Source organism: Nycticebus coucang, chromosome 7 (assembly GCF_027406575.1).
Source record: "Nycticebus coucang isolate mNycCou1 chromosome 7, mNycCou1.pri, whole genome shotgun sequence".
NCBI classification, from domain to species: Eukaryota; Metazoa; Chordata; class Mammalia; order Primates; family Lorisidae; genus Nycticebus; species Nycticebus coucang.
This window is the reverse complement of record NC_069786.1, coordinates 59,799,283-59,806,762: the sequence shown is the minus strand read 5'-3', so window position 1 is coordinate 59,806,762 and position 7,480 is coordinate 59,799,283.

Below are 7,480 nucleotides of genomic sequence, written 5' to 3'. Positions count from 1 at the left end.
TTTATCAGTATGGAAATGGAGGGACAGATATAATTTGTAACTTCTTGCAGTCCTTGGCCAGGAATTGCAAAACAAAATAAAACAAACCAACCAACCCAAGCTTCTGGTATTCCATCAGTCTCACTATAGGAGGACAAGTCAATGACTAAATTTACAAAGGATACAATTAACATTCGGTGTTTAACAGTTATTGTGGATGGGTGAAGAAAGAATAATAAATAACTAGGTTCTTCAAAATTAAATTAATTGGCTGTAATACTTGGGAAATCAGAATATAGTCTGAAGCATATTTGACCCACATGATACACATACCTGTATCCAAGAGTTCATTCTTTCTGCTCTTGTTTAACTAACAACCTTATTACCTAAGGTACTTTTCACTCTCCCTTCACCCAAATAGTTGGAAATCTGATTATTCTGTGAGAATGACACCTCACTGGAAAACAGAGAACAGTATTTCTAAGTATTAAACTATAGCCCTGATTTCTCTTATGCAATATTTTCTAAAACTTCTCCTTTTGGGAAATTTTAATAATACCAACAATGATAATCACATTGGAAGCAGGGCATTTTAGGTAGTAGATTATATTTCAAGATGCCTTTGTCTGATCACTTGAGTATCCATGTTAAGGAGAAAGAAAGACTAGAACGGAAGTCTATTTCTATGTTTTACTGGGTTGGGGAGTCATTCTTCATATCTGTTGCCCCTACTAGGGGAAAGTAAAGGGGAGCTTTTCAGTTATAATGCTGAAGTCAACCAACACCAGGGCACTGGATAATGGTTGATCTGGCAGGAATCCAAGGCAGGGGATCCTTCATAGATATTCTGCATGTCTTTACTACTAAGAAGGCTGCAACGTATCGTACCGTCTCTGTGCATCTGCAAGAAGGAGAGAAGAAAAGTGTCGGAAAAGAAAAGATAAAGTACTCTCTGAAAAAAAAAATAACACAGTATTTAGTGTTCTCAGGAGAATTTTATTTTTCTTCTTTTAAATATTAAAAAAATGCACATGGCTTGTGGCCTTAAGGAGAGAAGCACAGGAACAAGGCTGCTTTTGTACTCTATTAAGGCTGAGATTAAAGTCCCTACTGATAAACTGAACATTCTTTAAAAGTGACCAGAAGCAAACAGTGTCTGTTTGCTGCTACTTTATTACAAAGACACCACTGAGAATAGCTAAGAATATACTATTTGATCTTTAACAGGTTGACCAAATGATTGCGGTTGGCTCCAGTACATGAGATGCCTTCTGCAAAGTATTGTTTCTGGTTATAAACCTTTATAATATCTCAGAATGAATTATGTATGTATTTCATGTTTTCTTTTCTGTTATCAGCCTTGATGTTCTCATTTCAAGTTTCACCCTAGTCTCCTAATAATGCAATATTGAGGCCATTCAGACACTAATTATGCCTCCGTGGCTTTTTTGAAATGACTAAATCAGCATTAGTTCTATAATTATCATTAGCAAGTTTGTATCAGTGGCTCACATCACTTGAAAAGCTCAACTTAAATGATTTGTGAATGTACTTGTCGAATACGTTGAACGCTATAGATACAAACAGGTGCTTGCACATTGCTTTTTGTACAATAGAAGGGCTATACATGTATATTGTATGAGATATATTTTCAATTCAATATTGAAGCATTCTTTCCATAGCAATATTTCCATAGAAATATTGAGGTATATAGAGACATGCAAGTACCTGTGCTTTAAAAGCTCAGTTGGGGTGAGCAGTGTAAGGAAATAGAAAACTATTACTCATACTTAAGGCTAGACCTGATGTCCTCCTCATTTTCCGAATGTTCAGATAGGAATCTGGTAAGAATGATTGACAGGAAGAAGTATCCAAATGCAATTCCTCTGTATTTTCATTGTTTCTGTTCTTGAATTATTGATATTGCCAGCAGTCATTTGCCTCAAAAACAAATCAAGGTACGTATGGTAAGCACTTACTTGAACGCCTCACTTTCATACATTTAAAAAATATTTACAGTGTACCATTTTTATAATTTAACAAAATAGCAAACTGGTGGGGAAATAACTTTAGCAAAATAAGAGGACAGTACAAATAATAATCTTGATTCTGTGACTAAGTGGACAAATGTGGTATGAGAAAATATTGCAGGAGGAAAAACAGCTATTGAGAGGAGAAACTAGAAAGGTTTCTTTCTATCACGTAGAAGGGAGAGACTCACCTTGAACCTGGAGCACCTGATAAGAATTTCTGAATTTAGGTCTCTTTAGGAATAGTAGATCATAAATCAAAAGCTATGCCATTGCACTTCCCAGTCACAATCATATATATACATACACACACACGTGAATATACATGTATGTATACACACACCCACATATACACATATTATGTTTTTTTCACATCGCTATTACTAGATCCTTGTTTTGTACAAAAAAAAAAAAAAAAAAACGTGTGCCAGGCTGTAGTATTTTATGACCTACATTATTACCCTCTGGGTAGTGAAATGATGGTGCCAAACTAATTATTGCTTTGTCTAATTTTAAATCCAGGTCTATGGAGATTAACAGCTTGCACATTAATTCAAAGCACCAACAGCCCACCTAACCTAATGCCATTTTAAATGAATTAAAAGCCCTGTTTAGGAAACTTCAATATACTTTAAATGAAGGAAATGTGCATCCATGTTTGTATTCAGTATATAAAAACCAGATTCATTTTGCTTATTGTGCTTGTTCAAACATACTCCAAGGAGAAACTTTTCTTATCTCCAGGCATTACTTTTCTTGAAAATGAAATGCCTTCTAAGCTTGAAAGCCCAGCCTGAGTGAAACTAATTGTGAAGTGGTGGTGAGGGGGAGGGGAGGAAAAGGCACATGAGGAGAAAGACCGTGTTCAGGTCGAGAGGAAAAAAAAATTCAATTCCAACGTATTGTCCCTTTTTATATCTTTGACATTAAATGAATGCCTTTAAACACACTGACATTTCGTAATATTACAAAATGAACGTGCAGAATTGAGCAATCAATACAAACAGACCATCTATAAAAAAGGCAAAGGAGCACATCAGCAACCCTTACAAGAAGGACTGACAGTTTTGGGGGCCAGAAAAAGACAGATCACTGCAGTAACTTCCCAGCTGTTTTCCCCATTTCCAGTTCTGTTAGCTCTGTCTTTCTAGGGTTCAGTCTACATAAATCTCTTCATTAAAAACCTTCTGTTAACCTGCCTACCGAAAGGCAAACTTCTCAGTCTGGGACTGGGTGAAGTTTCCCTGCAATACATCCGCAATTCTCATTTCCATCCTTAATTCCTATTCTACTCCTATGTAAAGTAAAGGCTGGACCAAACTACATTGTATGCTGTGCTTTGCAAGTACTCTCACAATTTCTTTCAATTAGCTTTACTCATGTCTGCCTCCTCTACTTGTCAACTCATCAATTTCCTTAGGAACCATTTATTATGAATTGTTACTATTAATGAAGGGCGGGGTGGATGGGCAAAGACAGAAATTGCAGTGATTGCTTGTCCTCAAGAAACTCACATTCTAATGGAGGCTCCGAATGCCAAGATAGTTTTAAAATAACATGAAGGTACAAAGAGAGAGAGACAGTCTGAAGAGAGCCCATGGGAAAATACTTAAGTGCCTCTAGAAAGGTTGGAGGTATCCTTGGAGGAGTAAGTGCTGAGAGGATTAAGGAAGTTAGCCCACAGAAGAAGAAGGGAAAAGACAATTAAGTTCGAGGGCACAAGCATAACCAAAGCTCAGAGGGCAGAAACAGCACAGCCTATGCAAACGGCAAGTGATTTGTTGTGTTAACAACAGTCCAGAGAAGTTGCCCTCTGCTTCATGAAAGAACCTGTATCTTCTTCGAGACAGAAATCGTTTATAACTTCACTTTATAACATTCACTTTGAGCTGTATTTATCTGGCTTCATCCATAAAATGTTAATGTCAGTTTTCTTTCAATCCTCTGCAATTGTTAAATGTGATACTTCTAACCTCAGTAGGTATTCAGTATGCACTCTCTAAATGAAATTGAGAACCATGCAAAATCAGACAGAAGGTACAGCAAATATATGAACACTACAAATAAATGTGAGTGAAAAAATACAATTCTTAGATTACTAGAAGAAAACATTTTTGAATAACTAAGAAAACATCTCAAATGAACCCATCATAGGATTTTCCAGTTTTTCTCTATCGCAGGACTAGATCACTCAGGAGATAAATGAACCACTGTAATCATATTTGACAGTACCTGTATTCAGTGTAATTCTGAATATATTGAGTAATTTTACTCAGTGAGGTCAAGGTCTTCACTAGCTTTTGTGGATTGGGGGTGGAAAGGGGATGGTGGAAGGTAAGAACTTCTTAGTAGGTTTTGTTGAATCAAAGGGCAAATGATGATCCTTAAAACTGCAAGTTTATGGAAGCCTTAAAAAAGGACTGTGTCACTCATTTACATTATTATAAGACATACTTCAGATTTTGTGAGCAACATGAAAAAAGTCTAGATTTCTTAAATAATTACAAAGTCTTAAAATGTTTTTTGAAACACTGTAGTTTGGAAGAGGATATTATTAATGTTTTATTAAAATAGTTAACATTTAAGCTCAAAACTAAAAGACAGGTTTTTAAAAATTGAATTGTTTGGCATTTTATATATAACTATACTTCATAGCCCTTCAAGCGGGTTTTTTCTTTAAAGCATTTGTCGCCCTGATTGCCCTCATCTTTGCTACCCTCTTCCTCCCTTCCACCAGATTACACTTATTTCTTTCTTTCTTTTCTTCTCCAATCATTTAGGTAAAGCTCATCTCTGTGTAAACCTAGATTGTATTATCCTTCGTCCAGTGCAGACAAGCATCTGGCCATCTGCAAAATCACATTCATTATCACCTTGCTTATTTCCTTACCCTTCATTTTTGTATGATTGCTTACATCATCTTGGGAATAAGAACAAGAAAAAAGTAGAATTATTTTCCTCTGAATTAGCTTGGGACAAATACGCATCCACTCATGTGCAACATATGCTCTTGAGGAAAAGAAGTTTTTCTTCTGATTTTCTTTAAAAAGACCAAGTCAGAATACACTATGTATTAGAAATTAATATATTGTTCAAAATATAACTTATTGTATTTTAATATGTCTACAGTAAGAAAAATTTAAAAGAAAAAAGCACGGCATGTGACTAATGAAGTACAGAAAAATTATTCAAATTGGTCCTCTGACTTAACTGTTTCCTTGACGAGGCAATCAAGTTTTGGTAAATGTTCAATTTTTAATCCTCATATTGTTACAAGAAGAGTTTCATAAAATATATTAGAGAGATGGATGTCATTTACAGCCAGAAACATTTCTTTTGAATAAAAGTTTTAAAGATAAATGTTAGATATTATATGGTGACTGCTAAAATGCTATCTAATTATACCATATCATTAAGGAGAGTTTTATTAAAACAACAAAAAACAGAGTCAAGTTTTATTTTCCTTTGCTCAAGTCCTTGGAGAAAAGCAACTTTTACCCATAATCAAAAGAAAAAAGAATGTTAGAAATAATCCAATGACAACCTCCCTTGTGCATCTTATCATTTATGTAAATCTCATGATGTATGTTTGTTACATATCCTAGAGCATATGTCATTTTGAACAATTTTAAAACTGTGTAAATACATGCAGTGCTCTTTTCAGTAGTTTCCCCATTTTAATGATGGATTTTATAATGTCTATTTCAAATAAACATATAATGGAATTAGAGAAAGTGCTAGTTATTACCTATTAATAAACTCTTGCTGGCCACACTTTTTCTTCCCCTTTTTAGGTAGTAGGGGTTATTTTATTTTAGATATTACAAGCGAATTGCTTGAAGTCGGTTACCAAAATACATACTTTTTGTACTCAGTAGGTATTTTAATACATATTTTTCAATTTTGATTTACGCTAGGAACTATAAATTCAATACTAGGAATTTAGTGTGAAAGGTTGATGAGCTCTGAACTTTTTTAACAAACACGGACAGAGAAGTTTTGCCTGAACGGCACAGAGCATCTGCTGTGTGTCCACGGGGCTTCTGGTTGTCACTCCCCACATGGGCAATAACTCAAGTTATGAGTTCTTCACAGTTTTTTTTTAATTCATCTGTACTCAATCCAACAGTGACCCTCAGTTTCCTACACGGATTTCTTTGTAGTAAAATTTGATGAACAACTTTTCATAATATCATTTTCAAAGCAATCTCATAAAATATAACTAAAGGGGTTTCAGTGTTCTCTGCTGCACCAGAATAAAGTTCTTCTATTTTATTTCCAAGCCTAGTTAAAAAAAAAAAAACAAAATTGTACAGAAAGGTCAAATCCATTCCAAACAGAAATCTCATTCCTTAAAAATATTTTTTAAGATGTTGAATCACTTTTCTTTTAAATCCAGTCATCTGCCTAGATTTAACTAAAATATTTTTTTCCTTCTGTGTTAGCAAAATGCATCCATTCAAAGGTAAGACAATAACAAAAGAATGAAATTAATTTCAAAGTATATATTTGGTATTTTTTTAAGAGCTGGATTTCAGCATCTGGAGAGTTGCAATTTAGTCTATTAAATCTACAACAGAGAAGCTGGGAGGAATGTGAACCCTGCTATGAGGAGGGTCAATCCTAAACAAGTACGTTTTCTGTTCCAGGCTTCAAAGGTAACATTTTCAGTTTGATAGGCTCCTGGTCGAATATATAATTTGCCTCTTGCATTCTTAACTTAGTTGAAATATAGAGGACTGGAAGTCCACCAGGCCAAAGTATAAACTCACCATTTATCATTAAAGTCATATTTAATGAAAACGAAGAGAAATTATTACCTAACTCACTCTCTTTCTCATTACAATTCCTAAAGAACTTTGCAGGGCACATTATCTCGTAGACATCATGATCAAATGTTATTGTTTGCTTTATTATCTCAGTTGGATGGTTGGCTAGTCTAGAATGAAATAGGTTGAAGGCAATACTCTCAGCCTAGAAGTCTGAATGAGGTTCCCATTCAAATGATCCTGATTGTTTGGGGGTGGGGCGGGGTGATTAGTAAACCTACTGAGCTTACACTGCATAGTAAGCGTCTGGATGCAGCACATTTACATCTAACAAGAGACCCCAGAAAACGTGTGTGTGTTTCTTAAACCTTATGTTCCGAACAAAAGGCTATCTCAGCAACAGACAATCAGCACTGCACTGCTCCCTGGGATGCAAGCAACACACTCAACTGCACATTTCATTCTTTCTTAGCTCCCAACACCACAAAGCCCCCACTCTCTTCCCACTCCTGGGTCCCCAGATTGCCCCGTCGTGGGGGGTTGGGAAAGCAGGAGCCCAACGTCTATGCCTGCGCACGGCAGTCGGCCCCCAGCCCCCGGCGCTGCTTTCCCTCGCCGGAGCCGCCTGGGGGAGGTAGGGAGGGGAGCCCGGAGCTCGAGGGGACCGCACACCTAGACACTTGTGATTTTATTTATTCCCAG